Below are 27755 nucleotides of genomic sequence, written 5' to 3'. Positions count from 1 at the left end.
AATATTTTATTTTTCCCCACTTACATATAAAAACAATTTTTATTGGTCATTTAAAAAAAGAAAAAAAGAAAGTCATTCTAAGGCATAGAATTTTGATTACTTATTTGATTAACAGAACTAATGGATAGTATTGATAAACAAAGTTTCTTATACCCATAATGTGTAACTTTTAACCAAGTAAAGAAGGGGGGGGATGTGATTAACTCACCAAATAAAAGGAATTCCCCAGGTTCCCCAGTCTTGAGGGGTCCAGCCTAATGGTTAAAAATATAATTTCAGCTATTGAGAATGCAAGTTCAGGAAAGGTTCTCAAAATATAAAAACAACACTGGGGACATTTATAAACATACTGGGGAGAGAGTATTAGCCACAAAAATCTCTCTCTTCCTCCTCCCTACCCCCATTATTAGCTATGTTATTGGAGACATAGGACTAACCAGTAGTAGGTAAAACATTCAATCGAGAGATGAAAATTATATATTTAGGAGGAATGTGGACAGACATTGAGGTGGATAGATACACAAAGTTAGCCACACAATGAAGGAAGTAGCTTCTGAGAGTATGGCACTCAAAGAATATCATCTATAGACTCTAGAAAATCAGTAAGTCTTAGGGACAAGTAAAAACAAAATATCATGCCTAATAGGAATTTTACAAGTATTCTACAAAGGAAGAAAATGTCAAGATTTGCAGAACACCCTTTTGTTTCCCTATTTGTACTCCTCATTACCTTTGTACTTTACCTTTGCATCCTGGGCTGGGGTAGGAGAGAGAGAGAATGAGTTTGGGGAAATATTTTATACAAACTATCTTTAATATGCCACCTTGGTAAATACCTTTGGTAAAAACTAATTAGGGGCAGCTAGGTGGCACAGTGGATAGAGCACCAGCCCTGGAGTCAGGAGGACCTGAGTTCAAATCTAGCCTCAGACACTTAATAATTATCTAGCCGTGTGGCCTTGAACAAGTCACTTAACCCCAATGCCTTACAAAACGTAAAAAAAACCTAAGTAGACTGGTAATCAGTGAGAAATAAAACAACGGGGCTTATGAGCAACAGTATTAGAAATCCAGTCTATCTGTGTAACTCCCCTGAACCTGAGAATAGAAACCATTTGACTTCAAAGGACCCTTAATACAAATGGGAGGTCAGAATTGGTCCTCATAGTTTTGCTTACATATGATACATCTAACCACTTTCTGGTCTTTTGAAAATGAGTCATTTCACATTCAATCCAAATAGTCAAGTGGAATTACTATGTTGTCACTACCTTCTTCATGGAATATCAGGAGTAAAACAGTTGGAGATGCCATGTATATTGATTGGACTTTCCCTCCCTCATGAAGGAATTATAAGAAAATATGGTTAAAAGTAACTCAACATTAGAACACATGATGTAATGTGCATTGGTGGAAGGAGTAGTCATACCAATGAGAATATATATGGATCAAAGTATCAGAGAAGTCACCACCGCACACCAACCTCTGGTTTGTTTTTGAAACATCTTTCTTCCTTTACTACCATCAGAACTCCCATAGGCATGCTACATGATGAACAAATTCTTCAGCTAGAACCCTATGTTCAAGACCATTCCTTTAATCCTATCAAAACTTATCATTCTATGGGGCAACTAGGTGGCACAGTGCATAGAGCACCAGCCCTGGAGTCAGGAGGACCTGAGTTCAAATCTGGATTCAGACACTTAATAATTACCTAGCTGTGTGTGACCTTGGGCAAGTCACTTAACCCCATTGACTTGCAAAAAACTAAAAACAAAACAAAACAAAATTATCATTCTACACCCTTAAATTTCTGTGCTAAGTTACTAGAACAATTTTCAGGGAGTGATCTAGATGGCAGATTCTCAAGGACAGATAATGTGATTTATATTTTTATATTATAGACAACTAATATAATGCCTTATATGTGGACTAGGGGGTATGATGGGATCAGAATTTGTGCTAAGGTCTTAGTGGCTTGAGACTTAGACTTCCAAAATGGTCCAACACTAAGGTAACCATACCATATTGATTTGACCTTTTACATAGTAAGAGCTGAACCTAATTTGGATGTTTTCTTTAAATAGGAACCTCCTCAATACCAAAATATTTTAACCCAAATGAACAAGTCTACAGATAATGATTAGAAACAACAATGGCAGATGTTAGGAGAAATATTTCAGGGAAAGTGGGCCCTTGATGATCCCTACTGTCACATACAATAGATGCCTGGTCCTCCCACAAGTGAAAGCTGCTCTTGTTCCTGGTGAGGTATTAACTCAGGGGAAATCCTAATGAATATGACATCAATATTTCTACTTTTCAGTTCAAAACTTCAGGAGATAAGAGATCGCAAAGCTCACAGACTAAGGCCTATACGTGACTTTGGTTATAACATCATCTATTAAATAATGTAATATCTCAAAGGACAAAGTTAACACTACTGTTCCTCTTGTCTCCTCCTCCCCCCACACCTAGCAAAAACATCAAAGCTTTAGAACTGGAAGAAACCCTAGAGGCCATCAATTCCAAACTCCTCATTTCATAAATGAGGAAACTGAGGCAGACGGAGGATAGATGACTTACTCAAGGTCATACTGCTTCTAAGTGTTTGAGGAAGGATCTGAACTCTGATCTTGCCACTCCAAGTCCCACTCTATGCAGAAAAGCACCTAGCTATTTAATGATTACCACAAAACTATTCTGTTTAAAAATCAAACTTACTCAAAAACATTTGGGTTATTAAATTATAAACTCTTAAGCCTGGTATTCAAGGTCCTCATATAACACACACACACACACACACACACACACACACACACACACACACACACACACAAAGACCATCCATCCATCCATCCATCCATCCATCCAAGTAAAACTTTCTATAGGAAGTTTCTTCTGCTCTTTGTTCTCTCTTTGCAGTCATGATGCATTTACTTATTTATTTCTCCTCCCTTTCAGAATGTTAGTTCCTTAAGGAGAGGAAATGTTTTTTTTTTGTCTTTGTATAGTTATCATAGCAGAGTGTCATGAACTAGCTTACTAATGTGGGTTGAATTGAACGTAACTGAACTGCACTCAGCTGAAATGAATTGGATTGGAAATGTTGGCCCAGTGGTTCTCCTAGCTAGAGAGTGATTCACAGATCTTCCGCCAAGCCAACCTCCGACCCTCTCTCCTTTTGAACAATCACTCGGTCCCTGACTTCTAAACCAGGTGCTGTAGCCTAGGAGAGTCCGAGTCCAGGGGCGTGTACATTCTTGGATGAATGAGGAGAAACTCTGCTGTTTAGACTGGGAGAATGAATGAGGTTCCAACCTCTGGCCTCGAATACTTGTACCTCTCTCTGCAGAGTACACACTTTGAAGAAACAGTTGGATTAGAGGGCTTGGGAAAGGGTTGATAGGGCACACACTGTGAGATTACATGCAGATTCGCTGACAAAGGGCAGTGGCCACCCATGCCCTTCCTCCCCGCTTCCTTTCAATTTCCCTGACTGCTCATAAACCAAAGAGCTGGGAGGGATTTGAAACCATTTCCTCATGTGTTCATCAGCCTCTCTCTGGTTTCTACTCACTTTACAGCCAGGTTTGTGAACAACAGAGCTCCCACTTCAGTTAACAGAAGGCTTCAGACGTCACCAGCTGCTCTAATCCTAATCCCACTCGAGCCTCAACCTCCTTCTAGCAGCTACCATCTTAGCACGGGGTCCCCTAAGCCTCTCAGCCACACAGGGATCACAAGCAAGACTCTGCTGCCTTGTTGAGAGAATAGACTCCATAGCCAAGATGACTGGTTTATTCTATTTTTTTCTTGCCTATTCTGGATAAAAGATAGGAGTTGTGGAAAAAGAAAAACACAGTGGTCCCAAACTAGTCTTCCCTTTGCTATCTTTCGAGCTACATTCAACCTGGAAGGAGAAGAGCAAACTAGAACCTGACCTAGGAAGAACAGAGAAATTTAAGAAATCTTGAACAAGAACCTCCAAGGGTGTTAGTAGTAAGGGGAAAGACCTTTCAGGTTTTACTCTGTTAGGGATCCTTAACTGCTTTGTCACAGACCCCTTAGGGAATCCAATAAAGCCAATGGATCTCTATTGGTACCTACCTTCATATTCAATGGAAAGGCAACATTTTAGCTAGAGGTTAGAAAGATTAAAGAAGACATTGTTTGCCCATTCAAGTTCATGTATCCACTGGGAGTCTGTGAAGTCCAGGTTAAAAGTCCATGATTTAGTCTAAATACCTCCTTCTATAGATGAAGATACAATGCTCCAGAAAACATAATGAGCTACCTGTCCAAGGTCACACAATTAGATGATGGAAGAGCTGAAAAGAGAACCCAGGATCCTGACCCCATATAGCTTTCAAGTGTAATTTCCTGATATGTAAATGATTCAGTTGGGCTAGATAATAATAAGAATAATGTTAGGTTTATTTGATTGCTTTATTGTTTGTTTGGTTTTTGAGGGGTGAGGATGTGTTAGGGAAATATGATAGTGTCATAAATTCCCAGTATGAAAACTCCCTCCACCAACGCAGGTGGGCAACTCATCTTTGAATAAAAATCTTTTAAACATGCTTGGGTCATTTAGAAGTTATATGACTCACCACACAGTTAGAATGAATCAGAGGCAGGACAAAGATCTTCCTGACTCCAAGATGGGACCTCTAATCAATATACTTACTCCTAGTGTCATAAAAGATGGGAATAATGAGATAGTAATGCCACAACACCACAAATAATAATCCTTCATGGGGGACATCCACACAAACTCAGTCAACAGTTTATCAACAAAGAATCTCTGAACAGCTGACTCATGAAAATTTCTTTAGAGTAAAAGAACAATTTATTGCTCTGAGATCCTCACTAACAAAAAAATCTGATTCTTAAGAAACCCGATTTTTTTTTTTTTGGGGGGGAACAACAGGTCCTGAGGAAGACATGATCAAATGAGAGGAATTAAAATAAAAAAAGTTCCATTCTTCAGAAACTAACAGTATACATATTATGATTGCAAATCTTCAAATATATTTAGAGATTCAACAAATAAGCTTGGTGTCACAGTGTATAGAGCACTGACCTTGGAGTCAGAAGGAGTTCAAATCCAGCCTCAGATATTTGTCACTTACTGGCTGTATGACCTTGGGCAAGTCACTTGACCCTGTTTGCCTCCCATCTAGGGTCATCTCCAGTCATCCTGACCATATCTGGTCACAGGACCCAGATGGCTCCAGAGGAAAAAGTGAGGCTGGTGACTTAGCATAGCACCCCACCTCACTCAAATCCAATTCACATGCTTGTCATGGCATCACCTCCCTGATGTCATGGGCTTCTTCAAGAATGAGGGACAAACATCATACTGGAAGTGAGCATCGATGAACATCAAGATCACCCATCCTCATCTAGCCATAAAAAAAAATCATAAGAATTAAGAACAAAATTGCTATTAGATGTTGTCATCCCCAATGTTGAAACTATTTTGCAATAGAAAAACTCTCAAAATATAGAGCCCTGGGAGAACAAAAGCTTTATGGAAAGTGGAGGAACTTTGGATCATCCCACTTCATCCTGCTGACTATAAGAATTGGTCTGAAGATACTTTCACTAAGAGTTCAGAAAATAAGCCTACATATTAATATATTTATTCACTTATAAAAACAATCAATCATCTTGTGCTTGTGCAATGTTTGGTCTTGTTGCTGTGCTATAGTGTAACGACTGCCAAATATAAAAGAATTACAGCAAGACAGAAACCTTGATGCAGGAATTTCCCTATAAACCTCATCAGACATAAATATGAGAAGAACCATATGAGCAGAGCAACAGGCATTTTTATAGCAGCCGATGCTTTACAAGGTTTTTTTTTTCCTTCTTCTTTTCATCCATGGCCTCATTTGACTTTCACAACAACCCTGTGAGGTAATATCCTCAGTGGTATAGAAGCATCTTTGGGTCAAAGTCTATTTTGTTTCTGTCTATGTATATCCATTGCCTAGCATTGGTAGATAATTTAATAAGTTCCTGGTGGATTAGATAGTGACACTGAATATCACCAATGTACTCTTAATTCCCTTCCAGCTACAGGAATCCATATTTAAGAAGCACTGCAGAAGATTAAATTTAGAGACAGAGGTCCCAGATTTTATTAGTCTATTACAAGATAATCTTTAACACACGCCCCCACCCCTTGCACCCTTGAAATCTTTTTTTAATTTAATTTACTTTAGGTGGAATAAATTACAATGGATAAAATAAAAGGAAATAAGGACTCCCTTAGTGTTACTTCTACCCTAAACAGTATCCCCAGAGAAATCAACTTCCATTGCAATTCTTTCCTCCTATCTTTGCCCTAAAGAAGAGGGTGTGTACTATAGAAAAGCTTGTTAAACATGAGGAAGTATAAATGGAATGTTTCACTCCTTAGAAAAAATAAACCCAAAGGAAGGCATGTGAAATCAAATACATCTCAAATGATCAGCGACAGAGAAGTGTGCAATAACTGGTCCTTTTTATCAAACATTAATTTCGAATTTACACAGTCATTTTACCCTGAATACAAAATGGCAGGCATTTTTATCATAACAATGCTAAAGGGGTTCATTTTGTTTCCATAATAGAGAAATGTCTAGATTATAACACAACCATGACAAGCTTCGGTTATGTTATATGTCTTCCTATTGCCTTGAAATTGAGTTCTGGGTAACTGTGATATGAAAGAAAAGGGAAAAAAGGACATTTTTATCTTTGATATTGATCATATAGCAAAAGAGCTGAGCTTTTTTTTCTTTTATTTTAGCATTGGCAGTAATGGGGTCAAGTGCAACTCTATTCCAATGAGCCTTTGGGGATGATAAGTCACTCAATTCTTACCAATGACTACTCCCCAAATATTGCCAATAAATTAAACCCTGAGCACTGACAGAAATCTCTGCAACATTACTAAGTTGGGGGTGATGAAGAAATTACAGACAAATTGCAGAAAAAAGTAACATGGTCCAAGTGTTCATTGGCACAACTGGTAAACCAATCCTCATCCCTTCATCCTCAACACCCTGAGCATGGGTTCTATCTATTGCCATATGTCAGTCATGGCAATTTCAATAATGTCAACCTCTGGAAAGAACAAATTTGACAGTTTACCATTTTAAAAATAATCAAATTAAGGCTTTTAAATTAAGCACAGATTTTTAGAACAGTTATCAAATACCATTCAAGTGATAAAATTATAAATCAGCAATGAAATCCATGAAGTTTATTTTTCATCTTGCCCTTACCCCCCTGACTTCCCATTTGGTTCAACAAAAAAGAAAATCCACACATGTAAATCCCAAGTGGAAGTAAATCCTTGAAAATGACAATAAAGATAAACAACATTATGGTAGAAGGGCATTAGATCCTGAAGGGCAGAGACTCTGCGTGTGCATGTGTGTATGCTTGTATGCTCACTGCTTATCACATTGGCTGGCACAAAGTTGGCATTTAAGAGATATTTGTTGACTGGTTGACTCATTCTTACTTTAAAAAAACTGTTTAGCATCCTCTAAATAGAACCAAATATTTGATTTTTCTTTGCAAATTATAGGGGACTATGATATGATTCTTTTAACCCCTTATTAGGGATCATTTTTTTAAAGTTTCTGAATTTTGTCAAATGAATGATTGCTATTGTTATTATTTTGTGGATATGAGAATATTATCCATCTTTTATATGCACTTGTCTCTCTCTCCCTTGCAGTAGGAATTATTAGATGGAAGATGATCCCGATAACATGAAAGGCATTCCCCAAAACCCATAATGTATTCAGGATATCCTGGCATTACAGATTGAACTGAGACACTCAGAGCAAGTGCCCAGGAGAGAGTTCCAGTGTGACAGCAGAATATTGTGTAGGCAGTCAAAAGCTGGAAGAGACCTCAGGGGTCATGTAGATCAACATCCTCCTTTTACAAGAGATTGGGATCTAAAGAGGTAAATGGATGTGTCCAAGATGGCATGGGAGTAAGTTACAGAGTCAAGATTCAGATTCAAACCTCCAGGACTTTTCCCATGGTCCCACTCTGCCTTGCTGTTCCCTTCAGGAGACATAAAGAGCAAAACACTTGAAGGTAAAGAGAATCATGATTCAAGTCCTCTCCAGTCATGACCTCCTTTGGGATTTTCTTGATGGAGATACTAGAGCAGTTTACCATTTCCTTCTCTAGTTCAATTCACAAATGAGGAAACTGAGGATAACAGGGGATAACAGCTAATGTGTATGAGGCTGGATTTGAACTCAGTTCTTCCTGACTCCATATCCAGTCATCCTACCAAGTCCTAACAAATCAAAATATGAATTAAGAAGCTCTGAATCTGAAGCCCAGATTTTTTACCTAAATCTCCTATCCCCAGAGGTTTTTGCAAGACTGGTTGCTGAACCTGTGAAAACAAGCTACCTCAGAAAGATTCTGGAACAGTACCCAAAGTCTGAGGTTCAATGATTGAGGAAGCAACATTCCTTACCTATGGGTTCAGTAATTGAGGTAACAACATTCCATTCCTATGGACCCTACTACCTCTGAAAAAAGAGGAGGGGAAGGTGTCTTCTTTTCTCTTTGGGCTCATTCTTGTTTTTTTTGTAATTCTACAATATTCACCTCTGATTTTGTTGTGATTGTTTTTTTTTCTATTAACATGTTTGTAGCCAATGTATATATTCTGAAACTGGCTCTTGAAATCATATACCCTTTTGTTTTGTATTTTGTTTTTCAATTTTATTTATTTAAGGCAATGAAGTTGAGGCAATTAATATATGTATAAGGCCTGATTTGAACGCAGGTCCTCCTGACTCCATAGTCAGAGCTCTATTGACTGTACCACCTAGCTGCCCCATTTATCCTTTTGTTAATCCAGTGACACCAATGAATGCCTTCTTAAAATATTATTTTTTAAATAATCAGAAAATAAAATAGACAAGATTATAGAGGAAATCAATTCTATTGAAATGAAGATATAATTTCTTCCTGATCCAAACTTATAAACTGTCTAAAGTCACTCAAAGGATTGGAACCCTTGGTCTATAGGAGCAGATTAAGACCAGGAATTAAAATTAGGGCAGGAATGAGCAAAAGCTATATCAGAGGCAAGGAATAACAAAGAGTTGAGGATAGTCCTCGAAACAACTGAATATGGAATAATAATAATAATTCCCATTTATATTATCCTTTGAGAATTATAATGTCTTTCCTTTATAATATTCCAGTGTAATTAGTGAAGCAAGCATTGTTAGCCTCATTTGGTCTATCAGGAAAATGAGGTCATATGAGTTAGGCAATTTGCTTGTTACAAAGCTGGCGTTATGTCAGAGTTGGGACGTGAACCCAGTTCTCCTTCTCCAAATCATCAGTTTTAGACACTATACTGGATGGCCTGCAAATAAGTAGGAAATAAGAAAGAAATCAAGAGGATAGTAGAATTCAGAATTCAGGCAAATGATAAGCCACCCATTGGGGGTGTTGGCAATGTCTTGGGTGGTGGGTGGCTGGAGCCAGAATCAAGAGACTGAGCTTTCTGTTTCTGTCCAATAAATTTTTCTAGTGGGAATCAATCTTGGAATCAGGAGGCCCCCAGGAAATAGCAAGTAGGAAAAACTCAGTGGGAATGAGGAATGTGGGGACAAGAAGCCAGGAAGAGTCTCAGACAGCCCATCTGCATCTGTTGAGAGTGGCTGCTTATATCCACACCAATATTTTCTCTCCTGGCAGGTCTTAGCAGCTGCAAATCATGAAAAACCCAAACACAAGGTATTCAATGCTTTTACAAGTTTCTGGCTCATTTGACCCATGAGCATATATTAAACACAGAGGTGTAAGTAGCACTCAAAGTGTCTCCATATGGAGAACTGTTATATCAAATAACTGTTATGTTGAATAAGCCAGTGCTAAAATGTTCTAAAGCAGAGGTGGCAGGGATAGAGAAGCTTCTTGGACTGCTGAAGGAGATCACTCCCTGCCTTGGGAAGGAAGATAAACCAAGACGATGATCCTTCAGAACAGGACCAGTAATATGAAACATGGCCTATATAGTTTGTGTTGAAAAAAATCGAAGGGTTTTTTTTTTTAAAGGACAGTATTTTTTAAACTTCTCTTTATACATGCGTTGGTTCATTTCCTTTTGTGGCTTTGGCAAATGTTCTTGCATTTTCTCAACTTTAAATGCACCTGAGTTAAACTTTTGGCATGAGAAGTGGCCCATTTGTGTCAAAGATAAGAGGATAATTTAATTTTTTTGTCATTTTCTGCTTTTTTCTGGAACCTCTAGAGGACATGTTAGCAATGGATTTAGGTTTTTGAGCTTATTTCAATATGATTTCATAGTTATTTATCCTTTTTCTTTTATCCTTGGATGCATTAGTATGAGTATTTCTCATCCTTCTGGGTTAATGTTTCTTTAAATTCTCAAAAAGGAGGCATTTAATACTCTGAAGATCTCATGAATCATTTTTAATGTGTTTTTTCTTTTCCCAATTCATGTAAAGATAGTTTTCAACATTCTTTTTGTAAAATTTTCTTCTTTCATTCCCTTCTCCAAGGCAGAAAGCAATCAGATATAGCCTATATATATACATTCACAATCATGTCTAACTTATTCTCATATTAGTCAAGGTGTAAAAACAAAAGGGAACAAAAGGGAAAAACTACAAAAATAAAATAAATATGAAAAAAGTGAAAAATAGTATGCTTGATCTTTATTCAGACTCCATAGTTCTTTCTCTGGATTTACTAGCATTTACCATCTCAAGTCTATTAGAATTGTTTTGGATCGCTGTATTCCTGAGAATAGCTAAGTCCACCACAGTTGATCATCCCACAGCATTGCTGTGTACAATGTTCTCCCGACTCTGCTCACTTCACTCAGTATTAGTTCATGAATGTGTGTCCAGATTTTTCTGAAAATTGCCTGCTCATCATTTCTTATTGAGCAATAATGATGAAAATGATGATGATGAGGAGGAGGAGGATGAGGAGGAGGATGCTGTTTTGTCCTTTGGTCCCAAAGAAGACCATGACATAAGGGAGGTGATACCATGACAAGCACATGAATTGGATTTGAGTGGGGGTGGGGTGCTAAGTCACCTATCTCACTTTTTCTTCTCTGGAGTCATCTGGGTCTAGAGATCAGAAATGAATCAGGATTAGAGATAGCCTTGGATGCAAGGCGATCTGGGCTAAGTCCAAGGTCACACAGCTAGTAAGTGTGAACTATCTGGGGCCAGATTTGAACTCAGATTCTCTTAACTCCAAGAATGGTGCACTATCCACTGATCACCTAGCTACCCTATATATACACTTACAGAACAATAGTATTCCATCATATTCATATACCACAACTTGTTCAGCCATTCCCTATCTTTTAATGTCTTAAAGGACAGATTTTAGTTACTCATCTAGTGCCTTCCATTCTCATTTTACATTTGACTTATCTCCTTTATAGGATGTTAGATGATCAGAGGAACATAGGATTATACATTTAGTTCCAGAAGGGACCAGAAGTCATGAAATTCAGCCTCGTTATTTTACAGATAAGGAAACCAAGGCTCAGTCAGGTGAAGTGACTGGACCATTATCATACATTCAGAAGTTTCATCCAGATTTGAACTCAGAGCTACAGAGCCTATAGCTTACATTTGTTTTGCTCTACCTTCCTGACTTTCATCAAAGTTGATCCTGGACATAGATAAGAACCTAGAAAATTCCATACAATGTTTTTGGTGATAATATTTTAAGTAAATGCAGCTATTCTATGATGGGTACCATGTGAGGACAGAGAGAAAAAATAAACACTTTCTAAAACATTGAATCCTCCATTTGATTAAGTATCATAAAGCACTAAAAGTGTGTTGGGTTGGAGTCAGAAGTAGGTTCAGTTCTTGAATTGGATAGCTAGAAACTCAATGAAGAATTGACAGGTCTGGAGTCAGAAAGACCTAAATTCAAATCCAGCCTCAGACACTTCCTTATTAGCTGTGTGATTTGGGGCAAATCACTTCATCTCTATTTGCCTCAATTTCCTCATCTCTAAAACGGGGAAGAATAATAGCACTACCTCTCAGGGTCTTTGTGAGGACCAAATGAATAAATAATTGTAAAGGGCTTAGTATAGTGCCTGACTGACAGTGAAGACTAGAGAAATATTAGTTATTATTACCATTTGAATGAACAGGAACAAATCACATCCCCCTCTAGACCTTAAGGTATTCATGTGCAAAATGATTAGGTGACCCCTTAGGGTCCTTTTCTGTTATCTGTTTTCAGTTTCTAGTCCTCTATGTCCTCCTTGGTGGAGCCACTCAACCTTGGGAATGGATTGTAAACTACTGAGAGCCAGGTATTTATCACCCAGGAAAATAAAATCTTAGATAATTTATTTTCTAAAAACTAAAGTGAAGAGGTATAAATTTTATACAGCTAGCTATGCCAATTAGCCAATTAGCATTTGAAAAAGGTATCAAAGGTATAGTGTTGGTTATGTACCTATTATTAGAGCAGATTCTCTGGGTCATACAGTATCTCCTTACCTCTTGCCTGAACTATTTCAATAGTCTCTTGTTCATTCCTCCTGCTTTCTCTCTATCTTATCCAATCTGTCTTCCACAGTTGGCAAACTGATATTCCTAAAAATCAGATCTGACGATGTCATGTCTCCCCTGCATAAAAGTCTTCAGAGGCTTCCCTATTTCCTCTAGGATAAAAATACAAAATCATTATCCTAACATTTAAAGCCCTCTGTAATCTGATTTCCTCTTATCTTTCCAGATTCATTTTATTCATAACTATATTTTATTTCATCTAGTCACCCTAGCCTCCTAAGCTATTTCCCCTACACTGATATTCTGTCTCCTACCCTCCTGTCTTTGCATAACACAAATGAAATACTATATCTGGAATTTTCTCCTTCCTCATCTTCCTCATATAGTCTAAGTCTGATGAAAATTAAGGGAGTGAGTTGCTTCTCTAGAATTATTGGGAGGTTTTCCTTCCCATGGTAATTCAATGCACTGAGTAGAGCTCAGTTGGAAGGACTCTAGGACTTTAGGGAAAAAGGGGAAAAAAGTCACTCACTGGGGAGGGAGAAAAATTGATCTGGCTGTTTTGTGATATTGGGAGTCCTTCATGTGTTGCTTCATTGTTTATGATCTCCTATGAGCTCTTTGATTTTTTTTCTTTCCATTTTCTGTGAGGAGGAATAAAGGCTGTCTGATAACAAATAAATGAATGTTTGTATGAGATCTGGGGATCTTGTTTCCCACAATTTTGGTGATCTAGCTATGAGTATGAAATTTCCCAAAGTAAATGCTGAATGGGGCATAAGGAGCTGAAAAGAAAGTGAACTGGAGCATGGTTAAATTTGTCCCCTGTAATCCTAAAGTTAGGGGCTCTGTACTATAGAATTGAAAAAAACAGCACAAAGATTATTAAAAGAAGATCAGATAGGAAATTAAAAACTATGGTGGTTTGAAAACACAAAATAAGGTAGGAATCCCAAAATTGCCATTATTTGTTGATGTCAATCTGAAAACTTTTCTCTGAAATGAATAAGTTGAAATAAGTTTCAATCAATAAAATACCTTTATGACTAACATTTGAGTTATACATTTCAAATCACCATATAAACTTTTTAAGTTTTTTTTTAAGCATCATTATGTAAAATTATGATAACCAGGATTTTTATATAGCACTATAAGGTTTACCAAGGGATATTTTCACAGCATTATTGATTTCTAGGAGAAAAGAATCACACATTAGAAATACTGAGTTTTATGGCAAAATGTTGATTACTTGATTACTAAACCTTTCTGTATGTCAATTTCCTTACCTTTCAAAAAAAAAGGAGAATTTCCTTTCCTTATGAGAATTATGGGGAATAAAATATAAAAAGAATAATGCTCAAGTGTATTTAATATCAATCTCCCTTTCAATTGAGTAAAACAACAGATCCAATTTCAAATGTGTTGCTTAATTGTAACCAACAGACCAGTAAGGCCATGGATCAAATTTTGTTCAAAAAACATGCAAACATTGATTGATCACAAAGATCATAGAACCTAATGAGACTTTTGTTTTCTACAGCAACATTATTTTTAGTTCAAGGAAGTTATAAAAATACCTAGTCATTTAATAGATCTATCAGACTGCGTGGGATCACAAGTTTTATCCACTGGGCCACAAAAACTCTGAGAAGGTCATTCTCTGATTTCCCAAGGGGGTATGCAAAAGTTGCTTCCTCTCTACTCCTGCTTGTTAAAGAATCACATATTATTCTTTTAACTTTTATTTTAATATATTTTGACTTTTTAAGTTTATAGTTAAAAACAAATTTTAATATTCAGCTTTTTAAATTTTGAATTCTAATCCTCTACTTCCCTCCATCCTCTCCATTATCCTTGAAAAGGGAAGTAATTTAATAAAGATCATACATGTACAATTATGCTAAACATTTCTAAAATAGTCATATTACAAAAGAAAAGACAGACATCTATACATATAGATCTTTCTTTTTCTATTTCCTTTGTTGTCTTTGGGATACAGTAGTGCTGTTGTTGTCAAAAGAGTTTTTTAAGAGTTCACAACTCCACCAGTAGAACATTAGTATTCAGATTTTCCCACATCCTCTCCAACATTTGTGATTTTCCTTTTCTGTCATATCAGTTGATCTAATAAATGTGAGGTGGTACCTCAGAATTGTTTCAATTTGTATGTCTTGAATCAATAGTGATTTAGTGCATATTTTCATATGATTATAGATAGCTTTGATTTCATTGAAAACCACCTGTTCATATCCTTTGACCATTTATCAACTGGAAAATGATGCATATTCTTATAGATTTGATTATGGAAAAATGAGGTCTTTACCAGAAAAACTTGCGGTAAAAAAAGTTTTCTTTCTAAATTTTCTATTTTTCCTTCTTATCTTGGTAATATTGGATTTGTTTAAACAAAAACCTTCTCTTTTTTTAGTTTTTTTTTTTTGCAAGGCAAGTGGAATTAAGTGACTTGTCCAAAGCCACACAGCTAGGTAATTAGTAAGTGTCTAAGGCCAGATTTGAGCTCAGGTACTCCTGACTCCAGGGCCAGTACTCTATTCACTGTGTCACCTAGCTGCCCCAACAAAATCTCCTTAATGTAACATAACAAATTATCCATTTTACTTCCCATAATGCTCTGTTGCTTTGTCATAAATATTAACCCTTATCCATAGATCCGAAAGGTACAATATTCCATGCTCCACTAATTTCTTTATAATCTCCCTTATGTTTAGATTCTATAAATCTTACTTTAGTATATTTTGTGAGGTTAGTCTATAACTAGTATCTGCTAAATTACTTTCCAGTTTTCCCAGGAATTCCTCTCATATAATGATTTCTTGTCCCAAAAGCTTGAATCTTTGAATTTATCAAATCCTAGATAAACTATGGTCATTTACTACTGTTCAAAATGTATCTCATATATTCCACTGGTCCAACACTCTGTTTCTTACCAGTATCAGATTGTTTTTATGATTATCACTTTGTAAAACCGATTGAGATATGGCACTGCTAGATCATCTTCCTTCACACTATTTGTCATTGATTCTCTTGATATTCTTAACCTTTTATTCTTCCAAATGAATTTTGCTATTATTTTTTCTAGCTCTATAATATATTTTTGGTTATTTTATGTGGCATTAAATAAGGAAATTAATTGAGGCAGAATTGTCATTTTAATTATATAGGCTCTGCCTATCCATGAGCAATTAATATTTCTCCAATGTTTAGATCTAATTGTATTTGTGTGAAAAGTATTTTACATAGTGTTGAAATAATTCCAGGTTTTATTTTGGCAGGTAGAATCCCTTGTATTTTGTGTTCTTTATAGTTATTTTAAAGAAAATTTCTATTTCTTGCTGCTGTTGATAACATAAACAAATGCTAATGATTTATGTGGGTTTATTTTATATGCTGAATTTGTTAGTAACATCAACTAATTTTTTAGCTGACTTTCTATAATTCTATAATTGTGCCATTATATGAACTGCAAAGAGTGATGGTTTTGTTTCCTCAAATCTTATTCCAATTCCTTTAATTTATTTCTCTTCTCTTACTGCTATTGCTAATATTTCTAGTCCATTGTTTAATAATAGTGATGATAATGGGCTAATTTACTTTATCTACAATCTCACTGGAAAGGCTTTGAGGTTATCTACATTACACATAATGCTTGCTGATGGTTTTGCATAAATACTACTTATTTTAAGAAAAACTCCATTTATTCTTGGGCTTTCCAATGTTGTTTTTAGTAGTAATGAGTATATTTTTTCAAAAGCTTTATTGAGATATTCATGATTTTTGTTATTTTTGTTACTGATATGATCAATAATGCTGACAGTTTTTCTAATATCAAACCAGCCCTGCATTCCTGGTCTAAAGTCCACCTGGTCAGTGTATAATTCTTGTTATGTATTGCTGTGATCTCTTCACTAGTATTTTATTTAAAATTTTTGCATCAATTTCATTAGGGAAATAAGTCTATAGTTTTCTATTTCACTCTTTTCTCTTCCTGGTTCAGGTATCAACACAATATTTGTGCTATAAAATGAATTTAGTAGGATTCCTTTATTTGTTAATTTTTCCAAATATTTTACATAGTATTAGAATTATTCTCCAAATGTTTGGTAGAATTCACTTATTAATCCATCTAGCCCTGGAGCTTATTTATGGCTTATTCACTTTTTAAGAAATGGTTATTCAAATGTTTTATTTCCTCCTCTGTTATCCTGGGCAATTTATATTTTTGTAAATGTTTTTACCATTTTACTTATATCATCAGATTAATTGACATATGGGGGGGAGCACCTAATAATAATTCACTGGTGGTGAATTCACCCTTTTCATTTTTGGTATTAGTATTGGTTTCACACTTTCTTTTAAAAAATATATTAGTCACTAGTTTATCTATTTTATTTTTGCTATTTTTTCCATAAAATCAGCTCCTATTTTCAATGGCTTTAATACTTTCTATTTATTAATCTCTCCTTGGGTTTTCCAATTTGGTGTTTAAATGAAGATTTTAAATTTTATTCTTGCAGGTTTTATTTTTTAACTTTCAGGTCTAATTTATTGAACTGTTCTTTCTCTTTTATCGATGTAAACATTTAGAATTATAATTTTTCTGCTAAGCACTACTTTGGCTGCAACCCATAAATTTTGGCAGGCTCTCACATTCTTGTTATTCTCTTAAATGAAAGTATTTGTTGTTTCTATGATTTGTTCTTTTCATCCATTCATTATTTAGTCTTATATTATTTAATTTTCAATTAATTTCAATCTATCTTAAATACATTTAATACTCCTGCGTAGGGTTTTATGACAAAATGTGTGGTTATTTTTGTTTGTTTATTTTTGTAGAGGTCATGTAATACTGAGGTAAATGTGTGTTCCTTTCTTTTACTATTCTATTTTCCCAGAGATTTATTGAATTTAACTATACTAAAATTCTATTCAGCTCCTTAACATCTTTCTTATTTATTTTTAGATTTATCTACTTCTGAGAAAGTTCTACTGTATAGTTTTACTGTTTATGTCTTACTATAACACATTTAACTTTTCCTTTAAAAATTTAGATGCTGTACTATTTGTTGCCTATATGATTAGGAATGATATTACTTAATTATTTAGTGTTTCTTTTAGTAAGTATCCTTCTTAATTAGGTCTATTTTTGCTTTTGCTTTGTCGGAGATCAGTATTGCTATTGTACTTTTTTTTAATTACTTAAAATGAAACATAATATATTCTCCTCAGTCCTTTACCCATTACTCTCTGTCTCTTTGTTTCAAGTATGTTTCTTGAAAACAACAAATTAGTAAATACTAGATTTTTAATCCACTTGGCCATCCTCTTCTTTTTTGTGAATGCCTTCATGTCATATACATTCACAGTTACAAACACTATTCTGTGTATTTTTCTGCATACTATTTCCCCCATTTCCCTCTTTTCTTTACCCTATCCCTCCTCAAAGGTCTATTATGTTTCTAACAAGTGCCCCTTCCTTCTCTTACCTTCCCTTCCTCTTATTATCTTCACTTTCTACTTCATTGTAGGGCAAGATAGACATATATTCAGCTGAGAATGGATATTATACTCTCTTTGAGCTAACTGCAATGAAAACAAAGTTCAAGTATTACATACCACCTCCCTCCTCTTCCTTTCACACCTCTTTTTTAAATAGGATTTTGCAAAGCTAAATGGGGTTAAGTGGCTTGCCCAAGGCCACACAGCTGGGTAATTATTAAGTGTCTGAGGTCAAATTTGAACTCAGGAAATCCTGACTCTAGGGCTGGTGCTATATCCACTGCATTACCTAGCCACCCCATCCTTTCACATCCCTTTTATGTGAGAAAACTTAATTCAATCTATCCATCCTTTCCCCTTCTCTCAGTACATTCCTTTACCTTGTCCCTTAATTTTATTTTTTTTAAATCATTTCATCATAGTGAACTCACATCCACGACCTATGCCTCTTTGCTCTTCTGTGCTAATAATGATAAAGTTCTTGGCAGTTACAAGTATCCTTCCATGATAGTTTAACTCTATTGAATCCCTCATGATTTCTCTTTCCTGTTTACCTTTTTTATGTTTTTCCTGAGTCTTGTATATGAAAGTCATTTTTCTATTCAGTTCTGGATTGTTCATCAAGAATGCTTGAAAGTTCTCTATTTCATTGAATATCTATGTTTTCTCCTGAAGGAGTATACTCAGTGATTCTTGATTTTAATCTAAGCTCTATTTTAAGCCCTTTGATCCTTTAATACAGAAGCTACCAAATTTTGTGTTATCTTGATGATGACTTAATGATATTTGAACTGCTTGCTTCTGGCTGCTTGCAATATTTTCTCCTTGACTATAATTTGGCGATAATGTTTTTAAGTATTTTCATTTGGGGATCTCTTTCAGGAGGCAATCAATGGATTCTTCACATTTCTTTTTTGATTTTCTGGATCAAAGACATCAGGGAAATTTTCTTTATGATTTTTTAAAAAAAATATGATATTTAGACTCCTTTTTTATCATAGTTTTCAGGCAATCCAGTAAATCTTATGTTATTTCTCCTGGATTTGTTTTCAAGGTTAGTTGTTTTTCCAATGAGATATTTCATATTTTCTTCTATTTTTTTACTTTTTTGAATTTTTTATTTCATGTTGTCTCATGGTGTCATTAACTTCCACTTGACCAATTCTAATTTTAAAGGAATCGCCTTTTTTTAAACTGGGAGTTTTTGCAAATTTTCCCCCATTTATCCAATATTTAAGGAGTTCTTTTTTCAATAATTTTTGTACTTCTTTTTCTATTCGGCAATTCTGCTTTTAAAGGTGTCCCCTCTAGTGGATTTTTGTGTTTCTTTTACCATTTGACCAATTCTAGTTTTTAAAGTGTTGTTTTCTTTGGAATCTTTCCCAGATTTTATACTAAGTACTTCTTTTTTGTTTTGTTTTTATTTTGTTTTTGAAAGGTAATTGGGTGAAGTGACTTGCCCAGGGTCACACAATTAGGTAATTCTTAAATGTTTGAGACTGTATTTGAACTTAGGTCTTCCTGACTTCAAGGCCACTGCACCACCTAGCTGCCCCAACTAAGCACTTCTAATAAAAAGAAAGGTAAAAGACACTTCCTTGTTTAACAGATCACAATCTAATGGAGAAATGTTAAGGCATTATTTTATAAATGTTTTGTGAGGAATTTGGGAGAGATTAGATGACTCCTTGTGATTACTCTGAAATCTTAATTCTGCTTCCATTCCAAATTATTTCAAAATTGCATTCCATAAGAAAAATTATACCATTTCTCTAGCACTGAAGGAAATAACTCATCAATTTGTCTTTTATAAAGGAACTACCATTTTTCTCTAAGAAAATGAAGGAAAAAATCACTAGGAATAGAGAAATACCCAGGTTCCCATCAAACTCACTTTTCACATGAAAATTCACTTTCTTAATGTGAAGAAATTACATTGTGGGGGGTGGGGAGGAAACACTCTAGAATAATATATTAAAGTTTCTTGGGTGTAGGAATATATTCAACTCTATGTGTATCCTATATATTGTTTATATCCATCTGATTAATGAAAGATGAGGGGGTTTTACATTCTATTCCTTAAAAATTTACTTCTTCATTCCATTCACCCCTTATATGAATCACTACTTCCATTTATGCTTGATGTTTTATTCAATTAGTTTTTGAATGAATTTTAATTGCATTGAGTCTCTCTCTTTATTTATTTATTTATACTTATATGCTTAAATGTTTGTATAGAAATTCATCTACTGAGGAGCTATAGCTATGAACTATTGAAAGGCTTCTTTAAGCCCCAGATGATAAGTTCTTATTAGTTTATATCCACCAGTTTAGGTATGATCTCAGAAAAGGGGTAGAAAAGGTTAATTTTTGTTCATCCTTTATGAATTTTCCCTTATTTTTTCTTTGACGATATTCAAATACTCCATTGAAACAAATCAAAACTTTATTGATGTACAAAGTACATCATGAAATTCACACAGCAATCACTGGTGCCCAATATGTGTGACTGTTACCCATTTTGCCCCACGGATCCATCAGAAGGAGGCTGTCCAACATGGTATGGACTTTCTTCAGATTATCACAATATTTTGTGGATCAATGAGAGCTCTTTGAAGTAGAATTTAAACTTCTTAAGGGCAGGGGTGGTTTGTATCCTTAATAGAGTACAAAGAACTCCATATATAGGTAATTAATCATCATTGTATTGAACTGAGTTTTTTAAGAAAAATTATAGTAACAGGGATTCTTTACCCACAAAAAGTTTGCATTCTATTTCATGGAGGGGTAGATATAACATGGATGTCAATAAGAACATTCAAAATGTACCAAATTGGAAGTGTTGGCATAAAAGGGGACTAGGAAAGAGCTCTTTTGTTTGGAGGACTCACAGGCTCTAGGAAGTTGCCTCTGCCAAAGAGGGTCAGTACTTTCTCTGTTTCTTATAGACTTAAAGAGCTTTTTTAGATGGTTGAGAAATTGTGTCTTGACCAGGTTCACACTAACAATATGTTTCAGAAGCTGAACTTGAAACCAACTTCTCCTGGTTCCAAGACTTTATCAACCATGTTCATAAAACTTGAGAATTGGAAGTAACCTTAAGGCGATTCCATGCCAAATTGCTCATTTTCTGTAAGTAAGAGAATTAAGGCCAAGAGAAAGAAAAATGACTTATTTGAGGTCAAGGAACAATCTTGTGGCACAGCTTGGAATAGGATACCCTCAGCCTCATGCCATGTCGGTATATGAAATCTATAATATGGCTTAAGAGTAACACCATACACTAAACAAATAGAAATATCAATTATATAACAATTTCAAGGGATTTTATGATGATCAAATGAGATATGTAAAGCATGTTACAAATATACAAATGTTCCCTCTCTGTTTCTGTATCTGTTTCTCTGTCTTTAAATCTGCCTGTCTTTTTCCAACTTTACTTCATGTACCTCTTGTATGGATCTGTCCCTTTCTTTATTGTTGTTTTATTTAATTAACAAGTTCATTTTTTTAAAAAAAACCTCCTCAGACCCTGCATTATCACAAAAATGATCGTGAGTTGTTGAAAGCTTTGCCAGCAGAACACAGGATTCTATCCACCAACTGGAAAGACTTGAATGTCACTCTAGAGGCAAACTGCTTCCACTGTGGAGGGGATTACCTTTGTCTAAGGATGGAGAAATTTATCATCAGGAGACTGAATTCTTTGGTCATGGAATTCATGAATGAAATCATGCTGCTATTTGATATGTGCTCAATTGGAGCATCTTCTCGGTACAGTAGAAAAATCATGGGACAAATTCAGGAAACTTGGGTTCAAATATTAACTCTCAAAGGAAATAACCTAGGACCTTGACCCAAAGAATTTTAGGAAAATCAGTGCACTCCAGATCACGAAACCTATTTCTGACCATCATCTAAGGAAACACAATAAAGCAGCAACAACAACAGCAACAGTGGATGCTTTAGAAAAGGAAGAGAAAATTCTTGTTTTCAAAGTTCCTTGACTCTATCAAATAATGGTACAAGGATGGATTTGCTCTTAACATGACAATGACATTAACCAAGGCATTACCAATTGACTCCTAATGGACCATGGAACCCTTAAATAAAACCTGCAACTGAAACTCCTTCCCTGTGTTTTCTCTCTCATTAGATAGACAATTCCTTGAACACAGGGATTGGCTTACCTGTATTTCCAGTGCTTAGTACATGCTAAGATTTTTTTTTCCATTCCATCATTCATTTGCTCAAGGTCACATAAGTAATAAGTGGCTGAGTAAGGATTGGAATTGAGATCTTTGGTTCTAAATAAAGAGTTCTTTGTATTATATAATGCTTCCTTCCTTTTATATGTCAGCACCAAGAAGATTTAGGTCCTGGGTCCTATACTTTCTGTAGGGAGAAACCACTTTTTTTTTTATTTTTGAAACCTTGAGAAAGACAAGAATCAAGGGAGAGTACGAGGGACTGTAAATCCTAATAATAAAGTCTTTGCGTATAGCGAGGAAAGGGGGCATTTCTGAATGACCCTCCTCCCTGAAAGAGATGAGGGCATGGAAGCAATAGCACCTGTCTTTGAGATGTTCCCAGAAGATCCCTAACCAAGGGTTGTGGACTACTCAGAGTGCTGCTTAGTAAGGGCTGCCCCTACCCAGAAGAAACATCAGGAGGTTTATATCAAAGCTCCCTTTAATACAACTGAAGCAATAGTTCTTTTCAAAACTGGCACCTTAAGATGGTATTAAGAACAAAATGCAAAAGACGCCAAAGTATCTTTAGCTGCATTATCTTCCAGAAGTTATTTCAAGATATGTTATAAGAAAGAACACTGTTTCTAGAGTAGGAACTCTTGAGGTCTGGTCCACTGAACTCCTCCCTCACCTCCTAGGGGCACATGAATAGATCTGGGGGAGGGAGTATGGGTGAATACTGGATGGGGAAGACTTATATTTTTTATTTCAACATAATTAGTTTTCTTTGTAATCCTATGTAAGTTTATTTTATGGTTCAGGTTCAGCAGGGGAAGAATATCCTTTTGCTCTTTCCCAGAACTTAGCCCAATGTATGGCAAATGCTTTAACCATGTTTACTGAGTGATTGCTACTGACTTTGAAACTTATTACTTGAATGGTGAAAGGCAAATCACCTCACCACCTTGTGCCTCAGTTTCCTCATTTTTTTAAATGAGATGGTCAGATTGGATGGCTTCTGAGTTTCTTAGGATTCTAGATCTAGGATTTTGTTACTCTATCTGTGAGACAAATGGCATGCCATTTGACATATGATGAACGGTAGACTCAGAGAATTAATCTTTCCATTTCCTTTACTTTTCTCATGCAGCAAAACCACGCTTTCAAAATAAATGAAAACAGAGGAGGTAGCTATTGACTCCTCTGAAAGGGCGCAGCCATGATCAGCTAGGACAATATAATCAGCTAAGGCCATTCCAAATCTATCAGAAGAATGTAAATGCCTTGTCAAGAGAGACGGCTTCATTGCTGACCTTTGTCTCTTTCCTAGAGTACAGTGGATGTTGAACAAATATTTGTTATTGAATTGGACTGTATCAGATCTCTCCAAGTCCTCAGATCTGTCCTAGAATGCAAGGCTAGTGGTGCCAGGGTTGGGCCTGGAAGTCAGTTTTTTCTGACTATTTGGTCAGTGTTCTTGCCAGGACCCCAAGCTTTCTCACAGACTGGGTTAACACTGACTCCAGGACTGCCAAAACCTGTTGATCTGGTTGGGCATAGAAAGGAAAAGAGGCCCTAATACCCTTCAGCTCTGTGTGATACAGGAACCCTATTTAAAGGAGACCAAAAACAAACAAATGAGAAAACAGGAATAGAGGAACACTAAGTGAAATTGGGGAAAGGAGGATGAAACCAAGAATAATAAATCAAGAAAAAAATATAAGGAGGTGAAGAATGAGGCAATATTGTAGGAGGCAAGCTGAGTCATTATAATCAATTATTCAACCAATAAGTATTTATTAAGGACCTACTATGGGCCAGTCGCTGTACTAAACACCAGGGCTACAAAAAAACAAACAAGGTGTAAAATTGTCTTGAGGGAAATAACAAGTATATGTCTGGATTTCATATATAAATATATATGTATGCGTGTGCGTGTGTGTATACATATATGATATATTTACCTATATAATAAAATATATACCATTTTATATTTGTTTTATATTTATGTTAATATATGTATAGTTATATAATTTTTATATTACAAAGAGAGAGTGATAGGCTGGCTACATTAGGCTCTTACATGGAGAACTCACACATATGGGGCAGGAGGGTGGGGATGGGGTATAGGAAAAGACAATACAAGAATACTCTCAAAGTCTCTTTTAAGAACTTCAGGAGTAATTGCACAGCCTGGGAGACACTGGCACAAGACCATGCAGTCGGATGTGCCCTCATCAGAGAGGATGCTGGGCTTTGTAAAGCAGAACTAAAGTAGGTCCAAGAAAACACAAGATAGCAAGTTTAGAGATTCTGACCCCAGTGTTCATATGGACTATTTGTGCCTAACCTATGGTAGAGCATTCTGGATCCAAGCTGGTCCAATCAGTCACAATCAGAAACACTGTATTTTGTCTCTAACATAGTGATGTTGTTTTGGTTCTCTTTAAGAATGGAGGACAACCAACAATATGCAGAAGTTCCTTATTTCTTGGGGCAGTTTTACATGTGCATATAATAAACCTATGCTTATATATGAATATAGACAATCAACATATCAATACAAAGAATCTGTTTGAGAGGAAGGAACCAGCATCTAAGAGATGCAAGGCAGACTTCATAGGAGATAAAGAATTCAGTTTTGAAGAAAACTAGGGATTTTTAAGAGCCAGAGGAGGGGAGAGTACTCCCAGTATGGGAGGTAGTCTGTTGAAGGGTACAGAGATAGGGAGGTTAAGTGTGATCTGTGAAGAAAAGCATGTTTAAAAATAAAGATCAGAAAGGTAGTGGAAACCAGGAATGAAGGGTTTTAAATGTCAAACAAAAGAGTTCACATTCAAGGCCAGGGACAATAAGTTAGAGTTTATCAAAAATGGAAGAGTAGCATAGATTAGTCCCTTTAAGAATATGTTGGCACTAGTGTGAAGGATGGATTCCAGGTGGAAAGGCTTCACCTAATCAGAGACTGAGGGTCCTTAGATGCCCTCTTATCCAGCCCCCTTATGTTACAGAAGACGAACGTGAGGTCCAATCAGGATCATATACAGGTAGGAAGTAACAGCATTGGTACTTCTGACTACAAGCCCACTGTTTCTATGGTACCATATACGATCTCTCTAGAATACATGTCCACAGTAATCTCCATAGAGAATACTTAGGAGGATATTATAATATACCAAGTGATAGGTGATGAGGGCCAGAGCCAAGTGCTAGCTCTCTGAGGATAGATAAATGGAAAAATATGAGAGCCATTGTGGAGGTAGGAATACAACTTGGCAAATGATTATAGAAGAAAGCCCGAAAGGCTGTAGCAAGCAGGATACACACATGAAGATAAAGTATGTGCTGGGGAAGTTAATGTTTTGTCTGAAAGGGGGGAAAGAATATATCATGAAGAATAAGGAATAGCTCTGTGACGTGGGACAGCCCAAGGCCTCTCTAGGTCTCTAGCAGATCCTCGAGATACCTTGAAGAGATAACGCTAAATGATTTCAAAGATCCTTTCTAGCCTTGAAAATCTATGGTTCAAAGTGAGAAGCAACAAGGGGGAACAATAAAAATAAAAAGAGAAATGAAGGCATAAACCACAAAGAAACCTTCTAGACCATATACTCCTCACACCCGAAATCCCTCAGTCCCTCATCCCTCCTTTTGGGGAACAGAGCTCCCCTACAGCCAAACTAGACTTTTAAAATTAAAGGAAGCAATGAGGTAGATATTGACCTCTTAGTAAATGGAAAGAGGGAGAGATCCCAGGGGAAGCCAGAGTTGCCTAAATAACTCCTTAGCCTGCTCTCCAACTCCTCGGGCAGGATGCATTGCAACCAAGGCCCAGGAACAAGATCTTTTCCTTTCCCATGAAGTTTAAAGACTGGAGAAAGGGGAGACAGGGAGGTTCACATCTGTGGAATTGTTTAGAGAAGAAAAAAATTGCCAAGAAAGGAGAGAAGACAAGGGCAAGTAAGTATGAAAAGAGGCAGAGGAAGGAGTTAAAGATGAGCTGAAAGGAAAATTGAGGGCAGGGTAAAGGAATAGAAGAGGATGTATGGGTGAGAATGAGAAAGGAGGAGAAAAGAATGATGGAGGATGAAGGGGCTCATGACTATTGGATGTGTGAAGACGCGAATACCAGTCTTTCCAAAGGAAGCACCTCCATAATTTTAGTTTATTGGATTGAAGTCACATACTCAGCATCACTAACACTGTTGAAAAAGGCCTCAATAGTATTCTGGCCCAATCTTCCCCCCCCCCATCATTCTCACCTACAACATCTCTAAGTTGTGGTTATCCAGCCTTCACTGGGAGTCTTAAAGAAAGGGGTAATTACCAGTCAGTTTATTCCACCTTTAATTCAATAACTAATAATAAAATTAAATAATAATCAAAATTTTGAATATATAAAGACACATATACATCTTTAGAAGGTAAGTTGTGAACATAAGAGAGAGTCTTTAGCATGTCTAACTTTAAAGTTAGATACAACAAACTTTTAGGGAATACCAGTTTTTCCAAAGGAGGCACCTCCAAAATGTCAGCCTATTGGATTGAGTCCACACATTCGAGATCACAGACTCAGTGTTGAAAAAGAATTCAATAATATCCTGGCCCAATGTCTCCCCCCCAACCGTTTTCCCCACCTACAATATCCCTAACTGAAGGTTATCCAGTCTTCTCTGGGCAATCTTATCTGCTTTTTAATTCAATAGCTATCAAAGCATCCAATACATAAAGACACAGTATTAGAATGTAGGTGGTGAAGATAAGATGTTGTCTTTCAGCATATCTAGAGCCAACAAATCTTTCCTTCTAATGCCACATTCCAATAAATCTGCTGATTCTCTGCACAGAACAGCTCATTTGGGGGCTTCAGGTTTTTGCCCAAGCTATGCCTGGGATTTATTCTCTCTTCACCTTTGACCCTGAGCATCCCTAGCTCTAAAATCCCCTTCCTCCCTCACCTCTACCTCTCAGCATCCTTAGCTAATCTCTAAGTCCTCCTGCAGGGATGCAAGGCCCAGGAACAAGATCCTTCCACTTCCCATGGAGTTTAAATCCCCTTCCTCCCTCACCTCTACCTCTCAGCATCCTTAAGGACCACCCAAGCCCTGCTCTGGATACTTTGTATCCCTCCTCGGTTACTTTGTATCCATTTCCGGGTCTCCGGGGAGGCCGAGGCTTGTGCTCTGGCTGCCCAGACCCCGAGCCCGAGGCTTGGTCCGCTTTCGGAGGTTCGGTGAAGTCCAGTCTTTTCCCCATTGAGCCTCATCCGGACCAAGGGGAAAGAAATGCAGCGAGGGGAGACGCGTCAGCCCCCCAGTGAGATCCGTCTCTGCGTCTGGGCCGCCCGCCCGCCTTGACCTTCACCCCCCCCGGCGCCCCCCCCCCGCCTCTCTGGTGCAAAGGTCAGACGCCCCCTGGGCTGGCTGGGGACTGCTTCGGGAAACACGTGCCGCGTGCCGGTCCTGGCACCGGC

General features: G+C 36.6%; 1 protein-coding gene across 7 annotated transcripts in view; it reads right to left on the bottom strand.

Moving 5' to 3' along the window:
• The window catches only part of NAALADL2 (N-acetylated alpha-linked acidic dipeptidase like 2), a 1546126-nt gene that overhangs the window by 1483791 nt on the left and 34580 nt on the right, over positions 1–27755 (bottom strand). The window contains exon 2 of one of the 7 annotated variants that reach the window (XM_074190945.1): positions 209–254. The exons of 5 other annotated variants lie outside the window; for them this stretch is intronic. The gene's annotated coding sequence lies outside the window, so the exon portion shown is untranslated. Of the gene's footprint in view, positions 1–208; positions 27542–27755 lie in introns of those variants that run through there. One more of the 7 variants, XM_074190944.1, reaches the window with a different exon arrangement.

This window comes from Macrotis lagotis, chromosome 6, assembly GCF_037893015.1.
Source record: "Macrotis lagotis isolate mMagLag1 chromosome 6, bilby.v1.9.chrom.fasta, whole genome shotgun sequence".
Lineage (NCBI taxonomy): Eukaryota > Metazoa > Chordata > Mammalia > Peramelemorphia > Peramelidae > Macrotis > Macrotis lagotis.
Note: the sequence above shows the minus strand (reverse complement) of the source record. Positions and strands in the feature narration are given on the sequence as shown.